The sequence below is a fragment of the Abramis brama genome (genome assembly GCF_963993115.1).
Source record: "Abramis brama genome assembly, chromosome: 2".
Lineage (NCBI taxonomy): Eukaryota > Metazoa > Chordata > Actinopteri > Cypriniformes > Leuciscidae > Abramis > Abramis brama.
The window spans coordinates 53,902,541-53,928,025 of record NC_139964.1 but is presented as its reverse complement, the minus strand read 5'-3'; the positions used below and the strand labels follow the sequence as shown (position 1 = coordinate 53,928,025).

The window sequence follows — 25,485 nt, the reverse complement described above, 5'->3', positions numbered from 1 at the left end:
GAAGACACTCGACATTTCGCACCAAATTAACACCCAGCAAGACACCAAACGTATGCACTCGCACGCGCACGACATCAGCGTGCTGACATTTAATTAATCTTGATCTGGCCTTTGAAAATGAAAGAGAAGAATGGGTAACAGAAACTACTATCATCTGTGATCTGTATTCTCCGGTGAACTGTTGATTATAGATTATTCAGCGTTCTCCGTCACTGGTTTTGTGTTTTAGATGCTCATACGATTGCTCTAAAATGGTTGGTGCTCTGTAATCCTCACACTAATCTGATTTCTTGTGTGAGTGTGAGCACGTGAAAAAGAAAGAATCAACCCAACCCATCCCCCAGATATTCGTCCTTCCTGTCTCTCTCTAACACACACACAAACAAACTCGTACACACAAAGATGTGCAGGACCAGTGTCTATTTTTTTATGAGTCATTCTCATACTGATCAACTCCAGCTGACCTTATACTGTACTGTATCCATTTAATTCAAATTAAAAAATTTGAACAAATTGAACAGACTTGCAAAAGAAACACACACACACACACACACACAAAGGGCTGTTAGTCACAGTTCATATATGTGTGAGCCTAATCTATTTTCATGTTCATCTGAAGTGACAATAATCAGATTATTTACTTATATCCACACTATTGCACACCTAAAAAAAAACACACATTCTCTCTCTCTTTCTCTCTCTCTCTCTCATTGAGTGATTGCATGTGCACAAGTAAGGATCAACGTTATGAATTAAGTTCCCCCCTCAGAGTTCAATAATCTCTCAAATTCAAAGATATATCTTGTCTTTATGAGTAAAATGTAATTTCTTATGTTCTCATATTCCATCTAAGAGCCTCAGTTGTGTGTGAGTTTGGAAATTTCTCCAGTCTTACACTGAACTTTTTTTATTTGGACAATTTAGTCACACTGATCATTTTTTTATGGATATATGAAGTCAGTTCCCCTTAAGTTAACCATATCACATTAAACTACACACTATAAACATATTTGACAACCAGAAAGTGTCCACGACTTGTCATTTTGAACTAAATATTTATTACTTCATATTCTGAAAACTAACAAACACGTTTTTGTGAAATATTTTGATTGAATTGATTGCTTGAGCTACAGTGTATTTCTTTAAAATAAATGCTACTTTGATATCTTCATTCTGTAATAATGCAAAGACAAAGCAGCCATTACTTTAGCCATTACTTTAGAAGCCATTAGTCTTCAGTCTCACATGATCCTTCAGAAATCATTCTAATATGCTGATTTGGTGCTCAAGAATAATTCATTTTATTATAAATTTTGAAAACAGTTTTCAAAGTTTTTAATATTTTTGTGGTGATACGTGAAGTACACCACAAACCGTGAAACATTTTTTTAGTATTCTTTGATAAATAAAGGTACATTTGTTTAAAATAGAAACATTTTCTAACATTATAAATTTCTTTACTGTCACTTTTGATCAATTTAATGTGTCCTTGCTGAAAAAAGTTTTATTAAAATGTAGACTCAATTTTAATTTATTTTGATTAACTGTTTTGTTAAATCAATATCACACTTGCAATCAATCACGCTGTTGTTAAGTACAATAACACTTGTGGCCTGTAATATAATATAATATAATATAATATAATATAATATAATATAATATAATATAATATAATATAATATAATATGCAGCCATATTTGACCTTTCTCACCTGTGCCAAATTTTAGAGCATGTGCATTACTTTTCAAGTCAGATCTCCAACTAATTTCCATTTTGTTGTAGGTTTGTCTGTCTCCAGTCTATCGGGGTGCATATACTGTAACTGAACTATGTGGCCAGTGCTTACTCCTGAGGCAAAAATTATCTAGCCAGTCTAGTTCATCCTTTGACACAACATGGCAGAACCGTTCCACTTCCGATGCACAAAACTGGCTGAGAGAGACATGGTTGGATACATAATATGTACGATTTATATAATACAGAACAATAAACTGCAAACCAAGCCTGGATTAACTGGTGTTATGTTGAGCTTGAGGTGTTCTTACCTTTTAATATCCCACATGCTGCTGGTCAGAGTTACGAAAGCTGATATGAGACAAAAAGAAGAAACATATTTTGATTTCTTTTGGCTTTTAAAATGTTAAAATATCAGCCTCCAGAGGAGGGCAGCAGCAGTCTCACAGCATGCGATAATGCCTTAAAATCAACAGTAAAAGTTGTGCCAATAAACAGAAGAGGACGAGGTGCTGTGTCTGCTTTCCCTAATGGTTTATTTGCACCTATTTATAGATGAGCAATATGGAATATACTATATTCATCTATCACTTTAATGCACTACCAGATTCATAAGTACCACCTCTAATAAAGAGATAGAGAGAAAGGAGAGTGAGAAAAAGAAAGGGATAGCTATTGAGCGACTGAAAGGAGAGGGGAAAAACGATCTAATGCATCTAATGCAGCTCCAGTTTAGCACATTAAAACAGTCAGACGTGAACACACACACACACACACACTAGAGAGGGCCAGAAAGAGAGAGATGAGGAGTGAATCAAGAAGTGAAAGAAAATAATTGGAGAGAGGGAGTAAGATGAAAGAAAGAGTGAGACAAGAGCGAGAAAGAAAACCAACACAGGAAGAGGGAGAGACAGAGAGTGAGAGATGAGGTAAGTAAGTATTTTTAGTGGATTACATCGTCAGTGTCAAAAAGAGTTGGATGCATCTGTGAGTAGCTCTCAATAATGCAGCAGTGTATGCACTATAAAACACACACGCACTCTTAACGCGCTAAATCCGCTGAGGTTTTATGGTCAAATACAGTATTCATGTGCGCGTTATTTGCTGCAAGGCTTGGCAGCAGCTGGACAGAGAGAAGCTACTTCAGGAACAACTGTGTGAGAACACAGGAAGAGGGAAACAGGGATGTGGGGAATACAGAGAGGCATTTGTACTTGCACATGTAAAAAAGGAAGGCAGTCTAAAGCTCCTAAGACTGGCTCTGTTCCAAATCCTAATGAGCTGCCTTCTAAGGCCACATTTTAAGACATCATCAAACATGTAAAGGTTGTTCCATATGGCTGTGCTCCTTCTGATATAGCTAGTTTAGGCTAAATTGTGAAGTGTGTATCATTCACAGAGAATGGCGCTGCAAAAAGCTTAGCTGCAAATACGTCCAAGTTGGTGAATAAAGTAAGAGAAATGTTGATTTATAAGCTGCATTTAAAATAATTAAAATAATGAATTTTCAGCATCATTATTCCAGTCTTCAGTGCCACATGATCCTTCAGAAATCATTCTAATATGCTGGTTTGGTGATATATTTTTATCATTGTGTTGAAACAGTTGTTTTGCTTAATTTTTTGTTGTGTAAAACGTGATACATTTTATCCAGGTTATTTGATGAATAGAAAGCTCAAACAAACATTATTTATTTAAAATAGAAAACTTTTGATAAATTATAATGTCTTCACTTTCACTTTTGATCAATTTTTCTTAATAAAAGTATTCATATCTTTTTTTCATTTTTTTTTTTCCACTTATTACACTGCCCGGCCCGACAACATTTTTTTTTTTTTTTAATTTAATTTAAATTTAAATAGGCAAATACTTAAAGGGGTGGTATAATGCCCTTTTCACAAGATATCAAATATGTCTTTGATGTCCCCAGAGTGTGCATGTAAAGTTTTAGCTCAAAATACCCCACATATATTTTTTTATACAGCATGTTAAAGTTGTCACTTTTTGAGGGTGAGCAAAAACAAACCGTTTTGTGTCTGTTCCTTTAAATGCAAATGAGCTGCTGCTCCCAGCACAGAAGGCAGAGCTACAACAGCTTGTGTCCTTTTACCTCACACAGACATGCACTGAGAATGTCAAAAATGTTCTTTAATGTTCAAACCGGAGTCGGACAATGATGGAGATTCAAGAAGAAGTGACACCATGTAGAATGCAACAGGACATTTCTGAATGGCTTATGAAGCTGATGTGTAGTTATCTTCAAGTCATTGATTAGCATATTCTGTCTTGATAATCTATAAATCGTGTTCCGGGGGCGGGGTTTATGTAAATTCTAGGGTTGGTGATGTCACTAACCCTGGAGGAATGTTGTGTAGTCCCTACCAGCCGTTTGTTGAAGTCCTTAAAAAGCAATTTCTTTAAAAGAAAATATCTTGCTTGGCTTTGAACTTTGAGCTTTGTAACTTTACACACTAACTAAAGTTAGAAAAGTGAAATCATAATCAACCACCCCATTCACAACTTTCCCGAACTCTGACCTTTCCCATGATCGCTATGGCAACGTAGAACAAGCCGGTAACGAACTTCCGGTTTACGTTAGCCTGAAGATACTGCTATCAGAGAGCCTCAACAAGCCCAAACAACTTGCTTGGGTAATGATGAGTAGAGCTTAGATCTGGCCTAAAAAATCAAGCCCGACCCTACCTGAGCCCATTGTGTCCGAGCCCGGCCCGGCCCGACACATTAACTGTAATTATGAGCCCGATTAAGACCCAACCATTTTTAATACGTGGGCCGTTATAACCAGGGGCGGCGCCAGATAATTTTTTAACATGTGCTGAGGGGGTGCTAGATATATTATATATAAATACTTTTAATAAATGAGCAAAAATTGGCCACTTAATATTTAATATTCAATTATTTTAATGATCACAATTAAAGTATTAATTGTATTAAATTGAACAAGCACAACATTCGGCATTCAATCAAATATTATTAAAGATTTATTATTATTAATAATGTTATTTCAACAAAATATCTCGTTATTTCGACATAATATGTGTGCCGAGTGTGCGTGCAACAAGCAAGATGTGGATTTGTAAATCCGGTGACACTGATTGCATTGATCCGGTGGCATTGATTTTTGCTAGTCTTTTCTGTCAGTGTCTGCTGCAAAGATGAAGTTGACGATCGCCATCTCTGTAGTGAACGCGCCTATAGCCTAGAGAGACATGCACATCTTGGATTACATAATCAGAGAGTAGCCTATTTCTTTTCATTTTTAATTATTTCATTTAAAGACATTTAAAGCTTTCTTTAGATAGTCTATATTTCTCATGTCTGAGTTTCAGTTAATTTATGATGAGATGCGCTCCTGTTCACGTGCAATGCAAGTGACCGCGGCGCGCCGGCGCCTCCATGTCATGATTTATATTGTATGCTATATTATAATATAAAAAATTATTAAAATTAAGATACAATTTATACAAAACGAAATTCACTTTAAAGAAAGGCTTTCTACAAAACAAAACGTAATGAAGAAAATTAAGTTTAATCATGTCTGACCCACTCTATGTGTCCCGATGCTGTCACAGTGTCTGGTTTGAGTTCCCTGGGTCACCACTAGATGTCCTCCTTCCCCATGGTGTCTGTCACATTCTGAACTACATTCCCCACGATCCTTCTTCTTCATTGCACTCAGCTGTCCCTTGTCAGTAATCATTGCACTCAGCCAATTCCCCATTAGCATTGTCATTTCCCTGTGTATATAACCCTGTCTGTTTTAGTATGTGTCACTGTTCTTGTAATTATCACACCACTTCTGAGTTCTGTTTCTAAGTCTGTTATTGCCCGTTGTTTTGTTTATGTTTATGTTTATGTTTGATTGCTACCCTGGTTATGACCTCTGCCTGGACTGGATTTTGAGTAACGGATTTCCCTCATTAAAGATACTTACTGCATTTGGATCTTCTCCTGTGTTTCCTAGTGTGGATCGTGACAGATGCATCCTATCATGGTGTTCACTTTTCATAATCAACATAGATGGAAAAAATAACATTATAATATTTGAACAAATATGAAACTAAATGTTCTTATTTAATGGCTACAACAAATATAGTAGGCCTACATACTCTCTATTTGTACAAATTGCTGCACATTCAAGTTAATTCTCGAATTAATTTTCAAATTATTGAAAACAGTAAACATGCCACTTAAAAAATATATATATACAGTTGTACTGCAGTTTTTTCTAAGTAACGTTACAAGAAACACTTTCTGCGTAGAGGGTCGGTTTATGTTGGAAACAGGTCCCATTCATAAAATCCTTTATGTTTTCGTGTGTTGTTTGTGCACCCGACAACGGTACACGTTGAGCCACAAGGAGCCATTGCTTAATCTGTCAGCATTACTACTTGTCAGTAATCAGTTTCACCCGTTTGTACCACAACGTGAGTATCCCTTGTGTGCTGCTAGCTTCATTAAGCGTTAGGCTAAACCGGAACTGAGATACCGGCAACAGGAAGTATCGAGTGTCATGGCGACGCCCAATAAGATTCGCAGGAAAGTTATGAATAAGCAGTGATTATTATGTTTCTAGCAAGTTATATGTTTGGCAACAGTTCTTCTATTGATGGAGCGTGTAGCTTTTCATTTCTTAAACAGTCATGTAGGAAAACACATCATGGCCATATTCCAGGATGACAATGTCAAGATTCAAATTGTGAAGGGAGCATGAATAATCATTTTCACACATGAATTGGCACCTCTGAGTCCAGACCTTAAATTCATTGAAAGTCTTTGGGATGTGCTGAAGGAGACTTTACAGAGTGCTTGACTCTTGCATTGTCAATACAAGATCTTGACCAAAAATGTATGCACCTCTTGATGGAAATAACATCACAACATTTAATTTGAGCCTGATGAATCTTGACTTTGTCATCCTGGAATATGGCCATAATGTGTTCCCTTTCAAGGGAACTCGTGTTGCGTCGAGATTTGACGCTATGGGAACGCTTTGCGTGATGACGTCTTGAAGCACATGTAAAATCAGTCCAATGGCGTGGCGGAACGTCAGAGGCGGGTGACGTCACGTACCAGGAAACTATAAAGCCTACCTGAAAACAGAAAGCGAAAGCTTCTGTGTCTTCAGTAGCGCTCTATGTGAATTTGTCCCGTTATTTGGTGTTGTCTGTCTATATTATATATATATATATTCAGTATGGCGAGCAAGCAGCAGTTTAGGTTGTGTGTGCACCCCTGCCCGCGTTATTTAACGGGTGGGGACACTCACGTCCTTTGTGTTGCCTGTTTGGGTGAGGAGCATGCCCAGTCAGCACTCGAGGGTGCTGGCTGTGAGAATTGTGACGCGCTGCCTTTGCGTACGCTCCGATCCCGCCTGGTGTTCTTCCAGAACATTCAGGATCGCGTTCCCCAGGGCTCTGGTCCCGCCGCTGCCGAGGCACGGCGTCGATCACAGACCTGGGGTTCGCAAATGGATCTATCAGTGGATGCTGAGACGGGCTCTGCCTTATCTCAGTCTCTTTCTGATAGACCCAGTGCCTCTCATCAGTGTGTGGAAGCACGCGCTGCGGTTTCTTCCCCCCCGATGGAGGCACCAACACTGCAATTGTCCAGCTCTGAGGAGTTGGATGTTGTTAGTGTTGACGCTGAGTCTGAGGATTCGCCACCTCAGTCTCATGCGTTCGAAGAATTATTAGAGGTAGTGACAAGAGCTGTCGAAAGACTATCTATTGAGTGGCCAGAAGATAGGCAGGACGTTCGCTCGAAGAGCAAGCTCGACGAACGTTTTCTGCCATCTCGTGCACAGCCTCAGCGCAGAAGCCTTCCGTTTTTCCCCTATCTCCACACCGAGGTGTCGAGATCGTGGGGGAAACCCATGTCATACAGAGTTTACAGTGCACAAACATCACACTACTCCACTATTTCCAATTATAAAGAGCATGGTTATGGGGAGATGCCGAAGGTGGAGGAGACGCTTGCGAGCTATCTCTCTCCAGCAACTGCATCTTCCCTGAAGGCTCCTATGTTACCCACCAAGCCAGTCAGAGTCACTTCTTCCCTGGTTAATAAAGCATATTCCGCCGCTGGTCAAGCTGCAGCGTGTTTGCATACCATGTCTTTGATGCAAGCCTACCAGGCAGAATTACTGGGTGATTTAGATGAGGGCGGGGGGATTGGTCCCATTGTGGTTTGCGAACTGCGTAGAGCCACAGATTTGTCTCTCAGGGCCACCAAGGAGACGGCTAAATCCATCGGCCGCTCTATGGCAGCCCTGGTGGCCACTGAGAGGCATCTGTGGCTCAATCTCAGTAACATCAAAGATAAAGAAAAACATTTTCTGTTGGATGCGCCTGTTTCCACTTCGGGATTATTTGGTAATGCGGTGAATAGTGCTGTAGATAAGTTTCAGGAAGCTTCTAAACAGGCAGCCGCCCTTCAAAAACTTCTTCCCCGCCGTTCTTTTTATGAGGCTGCTGAGCGGGAGCAGCCTCACTCATCTAAAAAGAGCGCTGAACATCGTGCCACTCAAAAACAGAGCGTGTCCTCCCGTGCTCCCCCACAAAAATCTCGGGGACACGGAAGGCACGCTCAAACCCAGCAGCCTTCGAGGGGTAGAACGGATCTGCGGACCGTTATTACCGCCAAGAAGGCTGCTGGGAAAAAGTCCTGACTTCCAAGGACTCAGGACAATGAGGGTAGTCCCCCCCGAAGTGCAGCGGTCAACACCTCCTTTTACGGTGCCCGTCTCCCTTCGGTACCCTCAGGGGACCGTTCTGCCAACCCTGCCGCCTCCGGTGTTTCAGGGCGCAGCGGTCTCCGGCGAGCACATATCTCAAGGACCACCCGGAAACATAGTGGCCTCGGGATGCCCGCCCCCTCTGAGGAGGGTGTTAGAGCAGTCCGTTCAGTCGTTCCCTGCCGGTGCGCCGTTACAGGGCGACGAACCGATTACTCAACAGCAACAAAATCCAGAAGCCAGTCTCGAGAGACTGGTACCTCTAGTAGAATCTTTGACAGCGTGGAAGCTACTGCCGAATGTTTCTCGATGGGTCCTGCAGACCGTAGAAAAAGGGTATCAAATACAGTTCAAGAAACGCCCACCTAGGTTTATGGGGGTCCTACCCACAGTGGTGGACTCCGAGCAGGTTCTGGTCATGGAACAAGAAGTGAACACTCTGTTAGAGAAAGGGGCCATAGAATATGTACCTCCCTCCAACAGGGAATCCGGGTTTTACAGCCGGTATTTCATAGTTCCAAAGAAGGACGGGGGATTGCGTCCCATTTTAGATCTTCGAGTTCTGAACGAGTCAGTCATGCAGCTCAAGTTCAAAATGTTGACTTTGAGACAAATCGTGCCACAAATCAGGTCCGAGGACTGGTTTGTCACGATAGATCTCAAGGACGCATATTTCCATATTTCCATCCGTCCGTGTCATTGGAAGTTCCTGAGGTTTGCTTTCGGGGGCAAAGCATACCAATATCGAGTTCTTCCATTCGGTCTAGCTTTATCACCCCGCACTTTCACCAAATGCGTGGATGCAGCTCTGGCGCCCTTGCGCCTTCAGGGTATTTGCATAATGAACTACATCGACGATTGGTTGATTTTAGCTCAATCGCATCAGATGGCGATTCGGCATCGAGATGTCGTCCTCGCCCATATGAAAGAGCTGGGGTTACGGCTGAACGCCAAGAAGAGTGTGCTTTCTCCACTTCAGAGGACCACTTTTTTAGGCGTGGTTTGGGATTCAGTGTCGATGCAGGCACGCCTGTCACCGCCACGTATAGAGTCCATCCTTGCAGCTGTGAAAAGTGTAAAGTTAGGCCAGCTACTCACTGTCAAACAGTTCCAGAGACTGTTGGGTCTCATGGCAGCAGCTTCCAACGTGATACCTTTTGGACTGCTGCACATGAGGCCCCTGCAGTGGTGGCTCAGGACCAGGGGGTTTTCCCCGAGGGGCAACCCATTTCGCACAATCAAGGTCACGCGGCGATGCCTACGTGCCTTGGTTATGTGGAAGAAACCTTGGTTCCTGTCCCAAGGCCCAGTGTTGGGAGCTCCTTGTCGTCGCAAACTGCTAACGACAGATGCTTCCCTCACGGGTTGGGGAGCGATTCTAGAGGGTCGATCATCTCAAGGTCTGTGGGAAGACCATCATCGTTCATGGCATATCAATCGCCTAGAGATGTTAGCTGTCTTCCGGGCTCTGAGGAGCTTTATCACAGATCTCAGGGGACACCATGTGCTAGTACATACGGACAACACGTCGGTAGTCGCCTATATAAATCACCAAGGGGGTTTGCGCTCACGCCCATTATGCAATCTGACACGCCATATCCTCTTGTGGTCCCTGGGGAAGCTGTTGTCACTCAGGGCAGCTTACATTCCTGGGGTCCAGAATATAGGAGCAGACACTCTGTCGAGACAGGGGCTGAGGCCCGGGGAATGGAGGCTCCACCCCGAGGTGGTGGAGCTGATATGGAGGGAGTTTGGCCAAGCGCAAGTGGATCTGTTTGCGTCTCGAGAGACGTCTCACTGTCCACTTTGGTTCTCCCTCACGCATCCAGCTCCTCTGGGACTGGATGCTATGGTACAGACGTGGCCGAGGCTGCGTCTGTACGCTTTTCCCCCAGTTGCTCTGCTCCCGGGAGTTCTGGAAAGAGTTCGCAGGGACCGGGTCCATCTACTTCTTATAGCCCCGCACTGGCCGGGCAGAGTATGGTTTCCCGATTTTGTGTCTCTCCTCGACGGGCCTCCTTTGGAGCTACCTGTCAGGAGGGACCTTCTGTCCCAAGCGGAGGGCTCGATATTACACCCCCGACCAGAACTGTGGAACCTGTGGGCTTGGCCTCTGAGGGGGCCCAGCTCATAGAGTCAGGTCTCTCAACTGAGGTTGTTGAAACCATTCTACAGTCCAGAGCTCCCTCCACGAGGAAACTTTATGCCCTGAAGTGGAGAGTATTCACTTCTTGGTGTAGTGACCGTCGGTTGGACCCAGTTAACTGCCCAATTGGTACAGTGCTGGAGTTCCTGCAGGACCGGTTCACTGCAGGTCTGACCCCGTCCACTTTAAAGGTTTATGTGGCGGCCATAGGTGCTTACCACATTCCTTTGGGCGGAATGTCTGTGGGGAAAGACCCCTTGGTATCTCGTTTCCTTCGTGGCACCTGGAGGCTGAGGCCTGCAGTTCGCTCTAGGGTGCCACCATGGGATTTGTCCATTGCGCTGCAAGGCCTTTCCCTGGCCCCCTTTGAGCCTATTGAGGAGGTTCCTGAGAAGTTCTTGACATTGAAAGCTCTGTTCCTTCTAGCTATTTCTTCTCTCAAGAGAATAGGGGATCTTCAAGCATTGTCGGTTGCTCCGTCATGCTTAGAGTTTGCACCGGGTATGGTTAAAGCTTTTCTGCATCCGAGACCGGGTTATATCCCCAAGGTCCCCACTAATGTGGCTAGACCTATTGTTCTGCAGGCCTTCTGTCCTCCTCTCTTTCAGAATGCGGACCAGGAGACGAATAATTTGCTTTGCCCAGTTCGGGCGTTAGACGCTTATGTCCACAGAGCTGCCCTGTGGCGTAAAAGTGATCAGCTGTTTGTATGCTTTGAGTCCCCTAACAAGGGATCTCCAGTGTCTAATCAAAGAATGAGCAAGTGGGTGGTTGAGGCTATTTCGCTTGCTTATGAAGCGGCCGGGCAGCCTTCTCCTATGGCTGTCCGGTCGCACTCTACAAGGAGTATGGCGGCCTCCAAGGCCCTTATTTCAGGAGTTTCTCTCCAGGACGTGTGTGATGCGGCAGGCTGGTCCTCACCGCACACCTTTGTCAGGTTTTACTCCTTGGACCTGGACTCTACACCAGGGTCTCAGGTCCTGTCATGCTAGTGCTGCTCTTTATGATTCACACAGGACAGACACTTGTAGCTATGGTGGCGTTGGTATAGACGTTCCCATAGCGTCAAATCTCGACGCAACGCAAATCCCTTGAACAATTCTTCTAACCCTAACTGATGAAGTGTGTAGCTTTTCATTTCTTAAACAACCATGTAGGAAAACGCCTCGGTTACGACTGTAACCTCGGTTCCCTGAAGAGGGAACGAGCGTTGCGTCACCTTGCCATATCTCCTTCATGCCTGTCAGCGACTACTTCAGACTTTACGAAGCTTTCGCTTTCTGTTTTCAGGCAGGCTTTATAGTTTCCTGGTACGTGACGTCACCCGCCTCTGACGTTCCGCCACGCCATTGGACTGATTTTACATGTGCTTCAAGACGTCATCACGCAAAGCGTTCCCATAGCGTCAAATCTCGACGCAACGCTCGTTCCCTCTTCAGGGAACCGAGGTTACAGTCGTAACCGAGGCGTTTTCCTACATGGTTGTTTAAGAAATGAAAAGCTACACACTTCATCAGTTAGGGTTAGAAGAATTGTTGCCCAACATATAACATGCTAGAAACATAGTAATCACTGCAATAATAAACCAGTCTTAAGTATTTGCCTATTTAAATCCAAACAGTGTTAAATCAGTGTAAAAATACGTTAATAAGCTTATAAGATAGTTCTAAAGATTGTTATAATTAAGAAATTTGTAGATTGATTTGGGTCAAAGTTATCTTTTTAACTGACCAATAGGCTATAGCAGATTGTAGGCAAACAATTATTTATTTATTTTTTGTATACTTGAGCTTAAAAAAAAGGTACCATTTTTTCTACTATTTGTGTGGGCATAGTATAATGTTGTTAGCTTAGCAACATACTAACGTCAAACTGTATATATATTGTAAGGCCCGCCCAATCGGCCCACCGACGGTTTCCAAAAGAGCGGGTGAAGGGATACTGCGCGTTCTGTCTTTTCAGTGTGGCGTTAATTCCAATTTACTTTTATCTGACTCCATTTTATCGCAACCTCGAATTTAGGTTGGATTGGCAATTTTTTATTGGTCATTTATATGATAATTTATCTAGACATTTGATTATTCTATTTAACTCTTTACTCTTATTGTACTCGTTCATTTGGATACCAACGTCGCTTAGGGTCTCGCGCCGTTCGTTTAACGCGGATCCCACGATCACAAACTCGCCAGTCTTGGTCACTGGACAGAGGTAATTGACTATACTGTTTAGAGGGCCGCTCCCATGCTTGCTCTCTCTAAAAGTATTTTGTTTAGTCCCCATTGATCTATATAAATTTGAACTAAAGTAACACTATATTTAGTCAGAGGTCATGACCACTACTACAGATATAAGCCGACCGATATTACTTTTTCCTGATTGCTTGAGTAATTTTACAATAAACAGAGGTAGGGCTCACCCTATTTAGGTTGGTCGAGCAACATTGTGTTGTCCTAAACAGAAATTCCCTTTATTAGCCTTTACAGTCAAAGTTCACTTGAACCACTGCCAATTTTTAGCCGGATCACTAAAATCTCAGTTGGCGTGCCCTATGATCCACTCAAAACTGGACTTTTGTCTGATCTGACTACAAATCACGCTCAAGCCCTTTGCAGCATTTCTTTAAATACTGGGACCAAGACAAAACATTGCCCAAAGTGAGACACTTTCAATAGGAATTTGCATTTATAAGGGTCCCAGATCTGGGTAGTTTGCACCTTACTGAGGACAGAAGACGATTTGCATGAAACCCCCTGTGAAAGGAGCACACCCACCACAGTAAGCAAATTATCTCTAAACTCTTAAAACCTTTACAGAGAGTAGCCCTCTCTTGGTCCAGACAGTCCGGCATCAGTCTTACAATATGAAAAACAATTGTAGGTCGGGTCACTTGTGTGTTTTACGAGCTGCTGCTGCTACCTATGTAGAGTTCCAAATCAGTCGTTTATGACTTAGAAGGCTATAAGCTCACTAGGTTTTGGACAGAGCCAGTGTGTGAGTGAATGTGTGAGAATGCAAACAACTTACATGTGCTATAATGAGTTTAAACTGAGTCTAAACTCAGATGTCTCTCGCTGGGTGAAAGAAGGACAGACTCCACAGGACTCTCCTGAAAGATGAAAAACTCATTAAACACACAACACGCAGCCCTTTTAAATCCTTCTCTCTCAAGCATCCACACACTCACTGAAAGCACCAGTTGGGATTTGACTGTTTTATGATTTTTTCAGTCTAGTTTGGAAACAGCTGACTCAGGTGTTCTAGCACTAAAGCTCTGAGATCAACAGACATCTGTCAGAATATGAGGATCTTACTGTGAGCTAGTCACTTTAGCCAGATGGAATGAAAATTTGCCTATTATTAGACTTTTTGTATTAAGATATACTCTGCATGACAAAAAATGGACCTATAAATCAGTATGATGTACAATTTAAAAGTTTGGGGTCAGTAAGATTTAAAAAAAAAAGAAGAAATTAATACTTTTATTCAGCAAGAATGCATTAAATTTATCAAAAAAAAATTATAAGATACAAAAAAAATCTATTTTAAACAAATGCTGTTATGCAAGAATCCTGAAAACAAGCATTTAAAAAAAAAATTTAAGAAAATAATAAATGTTTCTTAAGCACCAAATCAGCATGATAAAATGATTTCTGAAGGATCAGGTGACAGGTGACAACTGCTGCAGAAAATTCAGCTTTTCCATCAAACATATTATTTATATTTTAACATATATTAAAATAGAAAATAGTTATTTAACATTGTAATAATATTTAATTATTTATTACTACAAATAAATGTAGCCTTGGTGAGCATAAGATACTTTTTAAAAAACATAATAAATCTTTCTGACCCCAAATGTTTGAATGATAGTGTATGTGTATTTTTAACGTGTTTGTGCATAATCTTATTTTTGTCCTGTTTTCCATTACAAATGTCTAAACATTCTTAAATCAAGATATATTTAATTGAGAAGCAAAATTACTATATTCTGATTTTCTGATAATAATAAAAAAAAGTTTAAGTTTAAAACAAGAAAAATAATCTGCCAATGGGGTCGGAAAATAATCTTGTTTTCCCTTTGAATTAAGTTTATTTTTCTAATATTTTAAGTCATTTTGCTTGGAGCCCAAATTTTCACAAGTAAAAATGCTTCTGTTTTGCATTTTGTCTCTTTAAATGATTATAATAGAAAATTTGATTATAAAATCGGCATTGTAATTTATAATTACTCGAGCTGAAAAAAGCTTCCAGCATGATTTGAGAAAATTCCATTGAGCATCTCATGTGCTTCAATGGAAGCAAGAACATCTGACCTTTGCTACAAATTTGTTTACATTCGATTAGTGACCTAGAAATAGTGCTGAAAATATATCCCCCACTTTATACTGTACTTGCAAACATCTGGATTGGAGCTATTTTTAAATGAGGAACACCGACGAGAGAGATCATGCTCTTGTGTGAGATGACTGACAGATGGGGTGTATTTTGGGTTTTAAGAGCAGAAAGGTGTTAATGCAGTAAGAACATGTGGCCACTAGGTTGTGCTGTTCACTTTCATTCATCGATCACAATATTGATTGTGAACAGGTAGTAAATATTACCTGAGAAATGCTGGGAACATAAATTCAACATCGGCTATTTATTACATAATATGTTTATACAATACATGATCCGTAGGGTCTAATACGCAAAGTGTGCGTTCCTGAGTGAGACAGTATACAGACTGAAGAGACTAAAACAGTCAGCCCTTTGTGTGTGTTTGTGTGTGTGTGTGTGTGTGAGAGAGAGAGAGAAAGACCAAAAGGGTTTAGTGAGAAAGAGAGAAGACATTTCAACCCCTCGCTGAATGGAGGTTTTATTGATCTCAGTGGACATCAGCGCCTTCCAGCATGGCCTTGTACAGAAAGGCACATTAAAATGTCTAAACAGTGTTGGAGCGTTGAATATGAGACAAGACAAGCCTTATCTACTGGCTATGAAAAATATGCAAAAGTGGCCTTTTTATGCTTTTAAACTGCTCTGGATAGGCATTCTTCATATTTAGAGAAGACAAGAACTGTAGATGAAACAACTGAACTGAATACCATCATTTTCATGCCAGGCCCAGAAGGAATCTGCTTACTTTTTTGCATTTTCTGTGCTGATTTTAGTGGATTTAAATATAGTAAAATGTGTTAAATGGAGCTGATAGTACTACGTCTTCAGTGATAGCTGAAAGCATTTTCAAATTATGCAAAATATTTCCTGAACAAACACACAAGAAGCGGCATAAGTGCAGACGGGTGTTCCAATTCTGTGGAGTTCTGCGCAGATTCCAATCGTGACTGTTCAAATATCTTGTGATTAAAACAGTTTCTGGTTTCAGAAATGTAAAGATTGATCTTTGTCGTGACACATTTCACCTCTCATTCCTACTCTGTCACCCTGCTTGTTAGTTTTTCAAGCTGTAAAAAAAAAAAAACTCACTTACCTCTGTGTTCTATTTGAGTCAATCTGGAAGAGAGAGAGAAAGAGAGAAAAGGGAGTGAGCTGAATACAGTCATCCAAAATGACAGCATTACACCAACACTTCATTATCATGCAACTGTTTTCCAGACAAAAGATCAAAAATGCAGTCTCCATGAACTGTGGCAATATCAGATGCGCTGTCATAGTTGATGTAACGCAATGATTCCCAACCAGGGTCACAAATACCCATGAGGATACTTGGAGAGATTTTGCTTTTGCTTTTTTAAACCTGTTAAAACAGGAATCACGACTTTAAAATAAAATATATTAGGGCAATCAAATTGTTAAAATAATGTTAAACAATTTTTGCAGATCAAATTTTCAATTGTTTTTTTAAGGGAAAAAAAATGTGTATCAGTTTGGTCAATTTGTGACATGGAACATATTTGCATATATATATACAACTACCGTTCAAAAGTAAAGGGCCGGATTTATGCATAAGCATTCAAGGCACTTGCCTATGCTCGCATGAGGAGAAATAATATATTTTTTTAATTATTAGTATTATTTCAATCTAATGGTAAAACAATTGTATGACAATCTATCTAATCTAAATTAACTACATTTTTAATATCCGGCAAAAACCTCGTATCTCCATATTTCTTTTTTTTCTTTACTATTGGTCACCCTTTACATCTGTTTATGGGTTTCTGCAAATATTTAACAAATGAAACGTATTAAAAAGAGCTTGTGAATAAACTTCATATCTTCACTGGATTCTCAAACTGTCGATCAAACCTCATAACTTCACCCGCCTCTATAGACCTTATGCGCCAGAGAAACGAGGGCGCCGCCATCTTTAGAACATTGTCTTTGAACTTCTGTTTTTGCGGTCGCTCTGTATATTTCTATGGCATTGCTGTCCAGGAGTAATTAGTTTTTGAAGTGGATTTACTTAATGTAAAGTTAACGAAAGTTATCATGAGGATTGTAATGTTTAAAGCAGACGACTTAACAAATGTCAGTAGACCGGGAAGATTTTAAAACGAGCCGTTCATTCATTACACGCAAGATCGCTGTGAAAATACATACCGGAAGTCAAAAGATAACGAGAGCAGCGCTGAAAAGGGGCGGGGCTACATAAGGTCTATAGAGTGGTGCAGGTATGACATCACTTTGTAGGCCAAAGAGAGTTAGCGAGTTAGCATTTTAGCACGTCCGGTTCCATCGTCCCGAAGTCAATGGGTTTTCTGAATGGGGTTAAATGGCTGAAACAAGGTGTGTGGTGAACACGGCATAAAATACATCGCTATTACCCCACTCGTGATTTCTGAAGCTGTTACGTGTCTTGAAAAAGGCGGTTACTAACAAGAGGCTAAATTGGACTACAGAGGCTGTCGAGGATTAAACGTCATCATGCTGAACAGGTAAACTCAATCCGCTATTACATCCTCATTATGCTTATAATTGTGCTCTTATAAACTATTCTAACTCAAACGTTCTGGGAAAATGTTTTTAAATAAAAACTGAAAGAGTTGCCGGAAGCTTATTGGTGGTGGAGTTCGTTTATAAAATACATTTAGCTTTTTACTTCTGGCGACTGCAATTAGGCTTCAGAATTCATAAAAGTTTTGTTCATCTGTAAAAAATAAACTTGATGGACAAAACGTGTAAGTATCCTATTGGGTAAATAAAATCCTAAAATCCTATTGGGTTTTTGTCGAGGGAACCAGTGTGATCCTAGCCAGTGTGACGTCGTACCTGCACCACTCTTATACCGCATGCAGTTTGGACTGTCTCTGCTTGTTTGCAAGGGTAAATAAACTATTTGTTTGAATAAGTACATTGTTTTCTTTACTCAAGAAATACTCTTTATATAAAGGCTAATGTTTTATGCATTTGAGGTGCGTAGAAGACTGTTTTAGTCTAGCATTTGTAATCTAGTCATATCAATACTGTCATAAATAGCCTGTGCGCACGTAGCACTTCATCTTTTATTACATGAGATTTTGAGCAGATCACAATAAACTTTGTAATATTGATGAAGTAACCTTGTAAGTTGATGAAAATGTAATGCGATGCACTTACTGCCTTAGGTTCGGCCGTTCAAATGCAAAACACGTTGGCTAGCTATGTCCGACATTCTCCATTTGAGCTTGATTTCAGTATTGTTAATTATATAATGACACATGCAAGTGTCTGACCAAATAAAGCCACAGTATTAACTTTGACAACACAATGTTTAATTATTTTTTTATTTTTTTAAATACAGTGACTGTTTTCCATTTCCTGAAAAATAGCGGTTTTGGACATTTGAGGTTTCTGCCCGACATATTAAATTAATCAAAAATGACAATAAAGACATTTACATCGTTAATTTTTTTTTGCTTTTGTATTCATTCAAGAATTCCAAAATAAACATGATCATGCTTTCACAAAAATATTAAACAGCACAACTTAGGGCTGTATCGTATTTAGGCTACTGTAATAAATATCGTAATAACTATTTATGCTTCTCTCGATTAGTTAAAAATAATCGTCATGATATTTGTCCTTCTGATTATTTGTCCTGAAAACCTTTTTTATTCTGTTAAGACGTTTCCTTTGTCTTGCATTGGTAACAAGCATCCACTGTCTTTCCTGCTTGGGGTTGCCAGATGTCAAGAGAATTAATCCCCCAAACAGGACTTTTTTCTTTAAAGGATACATTTTCTGCCCAGTGCTTTACTGTGCTCTGTTTTACTGTATTATTGATCAAATAAAATTCTAGTTTGGTGTCTTCCTTAAGACAAAAAAAAAAAAAGGTTGGGAAACACTGGTCTAATGTGTCTCTATCCCCGTGTAGAACTGCTACGGGTAGGTAAAATCATTTAGGGATCAACTGCCTGACAGGTCAAGGGTCACATCAAGTAAATTCACTGACCACCAAGCGAGTCTACTATGTATGTTTGAGTGTAAATGGAGCAGGTCAAGACTGTGACCCGGGCCTGTCAATCATGAACTCAGAAAGAGAAGATTTTAAGTTCCTTTTCTGTTTCTCTCTTTTTTTTCACACTCATCTACTCCCCCACATTCGTACACACACTTTCACACCCACATCTTGAGAGAGTTGTTTGACTGTGTGCCTAATGATAATAGATGAGGTGTCAGGATGAAGGTGAGAGACACTAAGTCATCCTCGCAGCACGAGGGAGAAACAGCTCATTTCTAGCTCTCTCTCTCTCATTTTCACTTCGCCTAAATCTACAGGCGCTAAAATAGGAGAAAAAGCGCCTATAGAGCTTCTATTCTAAGACAACACTGATGTTTTCCATTTGATTTTACTCTTACTTTTTAGTTATAGAAGGGAGGACGTGGATATTCAAACTGGGCTGTCTTTTCAGTATACATTAGAGCAGCGGGAAGAAGTCAGCACTTTACAAAAGTCTTGTGAGAAAATGTCAAAATATGACAGGGCTGAACAGAAATAAAAAACTGCTTATGCAAGCCTCTTGTCTCTCAGAGTATTTCTAGACTAAAGTGACCTCTGGTTCTCAAGAGCATTCATATAGATTCACAGGCATATATGTAAACATTATTTAATGTCATTTAAAAGTAGACAGCAAAATACAGACAATAGGTAAGCAAAATAAATTTAAAACATTTTTTTTTTATATTTAGGGGGAGGGGACTTAATTGTAAAGAACTGTAAAAATACAGTGACGGTGTCACAAGATGCATTTTGGTGTCATTAAACTGTATATTATTAGTATAATACATTTCAGCTATTAAATCTATTTGTTTCTGTAAAACGTGTTAATTTTCTGTACAATGACATAATTGTCATGATTACCCAAAGATAAGTTAAATTGGCCTCTTTGGTGACTGTGCTACACCACAGAAACACCATGTGTAACAAATACGACACTAAAATAACCACAAACATGAACTAAAAACATCAAATATAGCCTACCTTAAAACACCCCATTGTGAATCTAACTTAAAATTGATATTATGTGGATTCCACTTTCAAGTATTTATGAGGTGATTCGGATTCATAGCCTACTTAAAATAAGTAACATTATTTTAACAATAATAATACATAACGTAGACCTATAGCTTTATTGTTAAATACACATTTATCAATTAACATGTATTGTAAAATGTATTACATGCAGGCCATTACATGTATTGTCTTTTAAAATGTAATGTATTTTGTACTGTAGGCCTATATGCTAATGTAACTTACAGTTTTACTGTAGCACTTTGGCATTAATATCACGAACATTTTTACAGTGTGGTTTGTATGTAGGCTAATAGTCCGCAGTCAGTGCAAGTTTGAAAACCAACAAAACTTCAAGACTTTTAATGAGTTCATCCTGTCCTAAAACGTTCGACAGCCCGTCCAAATCGAATAAATAATTCAATTTAAGAGCGTTCTGCACACTGTGGCTGAATAACGACATGTTCTGTGAAAGCACATCCTGGACATTTTTTTCTTAACTGACTGCCTAACAATAGTTTGTCTTTCAACGAATACCACAGCTCTCTCACACATACACACGTGCACACACACACTTGACCAAAGGACCGGACGACCTCGCATCATTTTCGAGCTCTTACCGGATTCTCCAGGTACAGTCGCGGTGCGAGGAGATTCCGGTGGAGATCAGTCTCTCTATCCGCCCAAGTGAGAGTCCAAGATCCGCTAACTCCGACAAAAGACGAGTGCAGTCTGCACGGTTCTCAAAAACCCGATGAGTCCACGCGCATAGCCCAATAGAAGTGAATGGCTTTAGAAGCTTTTGAAGTGCTGAGCTTCAAGCGACGCGCTCGCACCCTGCTTTTAAAAATACTCTCCTGACTCTCAGGTATTCAGGGTCGCGCAAAGGCAGAAGAGTCGAAGCGCAAGTTGATTCTCAACACATATCTGATGAAGACACGAACAAAGATATGCAGGATGCAGCCCATACACACACACACGCGTGCGCGCGCGCGTAAAGGGGGGGTGACGATTTAGAATAGATTTTTTTTACATAAAAGATTTCAATTACATTTAAAACTGCATTTTAGCAGGAAATCCTCTTGTTTTTGTGTGGGAGATGTAACAAAGAAAAGAGGGCCGAATTAACAACTTCATGTTAATACAAGCCCAAAGGGGAGCTCAGCTCAGAGCAATAGAAATCTCATCATCGTTCATTAACTCATCAAAAGACAACACACACATACACAGACAGACACACACACACACACACACACACACACACACACACACACAGTGCATCTATTCCAGGACATCCCATGGCGTCATTAGATTGAGCGTGAGCTCATTAACAACACAACACAATGCTTTAACAGCATACATCAATCATATATACATTCAAGTATATTCCATGAGCACCACTGTGCCGATGTATGTTATTTTGAGTGTGGATGTGTTTGTGTGAAAATAAAAACTAGGTCGTATAGCCCACCCAGTGCTTCCTGTGCTTATGGGGGCTGTGTAAAGAAAACACACACAAACACATCAAACACTCAATTGCACAACATGTAGGCTATATGACCTAATACCAGCCTTCATCCTATCTTCATCTCTTGTTTTCACATGGCTGAAAGAATATAGGCCTATAAGAAACAGATGATGAGAGAAGGTGAATAATGAGCAGGCCCAGACAGAATCCTTACCCGGTATTTTTTTTAATTATTTTTTTATACTTTCTGCACAGATTTTGGGGGAGAATCTGTGGAATGGAAATATAATAATAGTTCAAATGTGATATATTACATAAAGGGAGCTGAGAGTACTGTACACTTTTATTGGAAGCTGGAAGCGTTATCAAATGAGCTGAAATATTTAATAAATGAAAGGGAAGGAGAATATGCAAAAACCTGTGAATGATGGCAAGAGTAAAAACAATTATTGTTGAAAATGTATTTGGATTCACATAAATAAATTGTATAAAAATAAACCTTCTGTCATAATTTACTCACCCACATGCCGTTCTAAACCTGTCTTTCTTCTGTGAAAACACAAAGGAATATATTTTAAATAATAGTGTCCCTATTATGCTTTTTCAGATATTAGCTGTACAATAGGCCTATAGCTCTTTAAGAATGTCTGCAAAGTTAGCCATTCGTTTTTTATATGGACAAAAAACAAAAGAAAATACAGATTTGGAACGACATTTTTGGATGGGCTATCTCTTTAGCTCCTTTGACCTCACACCCAGAGGTCGAGTCTACACCTTTATTAAGGTCCGAAAACACACAAACACACATATTGAACACACTTGCAACTCAGCACCTTGCTCTAATAGATGAGAGGTCAAAGAAGCAGAGCCATAACTCTCTATGAATCAATCCCCTGGGAGTGTTTACATGCGTGCGTGTGTGTGTGTGTGTGTGTGTGTGTGTGTGCCACTATGTCAAGGAATGTATTAAAAACACTCAAGAGAGTATAAAGAGCATTCGAAATAGACAACATATAAGATTTTGTATGCAAGCCCAATTAAGAAGAAACACCTTTCTTCTCACTTCTTCGCTTTGTCTGAGTGTGAGATAAGGAGACAATGCATGTGAGGAAGCAGAATGTGTGTTGATTGTGTACATGTGTGAGAGAGAGCTTATGTGTGAGTATGTGTGGTTGTGTGTGTGTCTCATCACCATACAGCTGAGACTGCAGGTGGTGGATCTTTCAGTGAAAGACTGTCTCACATTTCTAATAAGAATCACTGCCAGATAACACACACAGGAGCCACTGTTTATCGCACACGCATACACACATCACTGCAAATGAAGAAATAATCAAGCCTGATCATAAAGCATGTTGGACACATTAAACACGATTACAACACGGAACTCCTAAACAGATGTTTTAGAATGTATTAAATGTCTATTGTTTATAATTCTCTAAATAGCAATACAATAGGTATCAATTAATCATATAAAGCAGCCTCAGCTACATATATACACAATTAAAAACAATGAAATATGAATTATGGGATCCACTATTGATCAATAAAAAAATTCAACCCATCTTGGGTATTTAATGTGTTTGCCCTCAAGAGAGACAGTGCAGAGATTAATTAGGGTCTGAACATGCACGCACGCTCACACACACACGCACGCGCGCAAGTGACTTTTCATAATTATAATGATTTTTATCCTGTACAAACTGTATATTCTATCCCCTACACTAAACCTACCCCTAAACCTATCCATTACAGAAAACTTTCTGCATTCAAGAAACATCACTTTGTGCTTTATTAAGCTGTTTTCCTTAAGGACAAGGATTTCGGATATTGCCAAATTTATGGGGACATTTTGTTCCCATAATGTAGGGTTTACCAGGCCACACACACACACTGCTCAATGCACAGGGTATTTTCACTGCATTTTGTTCCTGTCTTATATCCAATCGTCGCTATATCAACATTACATCTTTATCACTCTCTTTTTTCCTTTTTTCTCTCGCACACAGCCTCAGTTTCATGTTCCTCTGTCTTCTTTGTCTCATATTCTCCTCCTTCACGGGCTAAAACAGTAGAGGGACCATTAGACGTATAGCAGAGTCCCAGAAACAGCTTTGATCATCTGTTCATTAGATCACATGGGAATATCTTGGAGAAGAAGACAGATACGGGGATGGGCGTTGGAGCATTTTTCAATATAGGATGCACCAAATTTGTAATGTCAGATTGCTTTGCGCCAACAAAAACCCATAATAAAATCCATTTTACCCCTTTAAATTCACATGATCTTTTTTAAATCAATACAAACTTATTTTACATGCATGTTATTCTAACAATAAAATAAATATTGACATTAACAAAATTTCGTCATTAAAAAAAACTAGTTTAACATTTTTTTTTTTATGTTTTTGAAAGAAAACTTAAAACATTTGAAAGAAAGAAAGCCTCTTTTTGTCACGTCTGTTTGGGTTTTAATTCCTGTTTATTGGTTAATGTTCATGTCTTGTGATTTCCTGTTCCCTAACCCTTCAAGTTGGTGAAATTTGTCAGAAAAGAAGGATGCAAGTTTTCTTCCAGGATAGGCTACGGGGCTTGTGTCATGCATCCTTCACAAAGACGTTGAGGGGGGGGGATATGTCACATCTGTTTGGGTTTTGTTTATTGGTTAAAGCTACACTGTGTAATATTTTAATTTGATTTTTAGCAAAAACACGTTGTTATTTCAAAATTATACATTCTCATTAATGTGTAATCACTTCAACCAACTAATTAAGTATTCTCGTCAGTGTATAATCTGCCATTTAGAATACATACGAGCGAGTCGCTCGAATGGCGGAAGCCATGTTGCGCATCCATCTTAAAAATACATTAGACAAAGAGGGACATACAAGCTTCGCCTTTCGCGTTTTTTACACGCAGTGGCACCGTGACGAATGCGAGAGGGAGATTTGCTCGCGTTTGCCGGCAGATTTGAAATAATACGGCCACCGTAGGAGTTAAAACCATAGATATCATATAATAAAGGCTAGATGTCTCGTGCGCGCTGCTGGCCAATGGAGGTCGACGTCCGCACACGGCGGCCATCTTACCACAGGGTGCTCGCTCACTCGTAACATGGTGAATGTACTTTTAAATAACCATAACTTGCTCAATTTTCTACCGATTTTCAAACGGTTTGGTTTGTTATAAACGTCAGAGATGTAGTTATGTCACTGCCTACATATGAATAATTATAACAATGGACTTCCATATGAAAGAATCATTGCCACGTTAATAACGTTTGTAAGAAACCAAACCGTTTGTAAATCCGTCAAGATTTCAGCGAGATAAGAGGATTTGTGTGCGTGCTGATCACTCACCTTAATTCACAGCTTCCCTGTGGCAAGATGGCTGCCGGTGATGCCGGGAGTGACTCCGCCTTAAGACATCTAGCCTTATATGGATATCTATGGTTAAAACGCCTTCGGAATGGGAGGAGCTAGAAAGTAATATTCAGTTGGTAGTCATATACAATTTCACCACTAGATGGGAGTAAATCCTACACAGTGTAGCTTTAATTTTCATGTCTGCGTCCAAAATCGCATAGGCCTACTCTTTTGAGTAGGTATTTATTTTGAATAAATAATTACATCGTGATCGCTAAAAAAGAATGTTCTATAGTATGAATGCGTGTAGTATGAATGTAATTCGGATGTACTACATTCGCCATGTTGTCATCATCATGTGACCTACTGTACGGCGCCAGTTGCACCGCTTCACTGCCATTCATAAATCCTCTCCCGTGGCCTCATGGGATAGTAAAGTGTTCATCGTATTCAGAATCTCGCCAGAAGAAGTAGGCCATCAGGGTACTTTTTACTCTTTCATGAGTACTGTGAATTCCGACATACTTCTTTTCATGAGTTCACATCTCTACATATAATTATTACGGTAAAGGTTATGCGTATTTG

General features: G+C 40.0%; 1 protein-coding gene across 1 annotated transcript in view; it reads right to left on the bottom strand.

Moving 5' to 3' along the window:
- The window catches only part of ptprdb (protein tyrosine phosphatase receptor type Db), an 83,041-nt gene extending 62,048 nt beyond the window's left edge, over window positions 1-20,993 (bottom strand). The window contains exons 1-4 of the mRNA XM_084104308.1: window positions 20,688-20,993; window positions 16,108-16,130; window positions 13,662-13,743; window positions 2,046-2,085 (exon numbers count right to left, since the gene is read on the bottom strand). The gene's annotated coding sequence lies outside the window, so the exon portion shown is untranslated. The remainder of the gene's footprint in view (window positions 1-2,045; window positions 2,086-13,661; window positions 13,744-16,107; window positions 16,131-20,687) is intronic.
- Window positions 20,994-25,485: the final 4,492 nt, after the last annotated feature.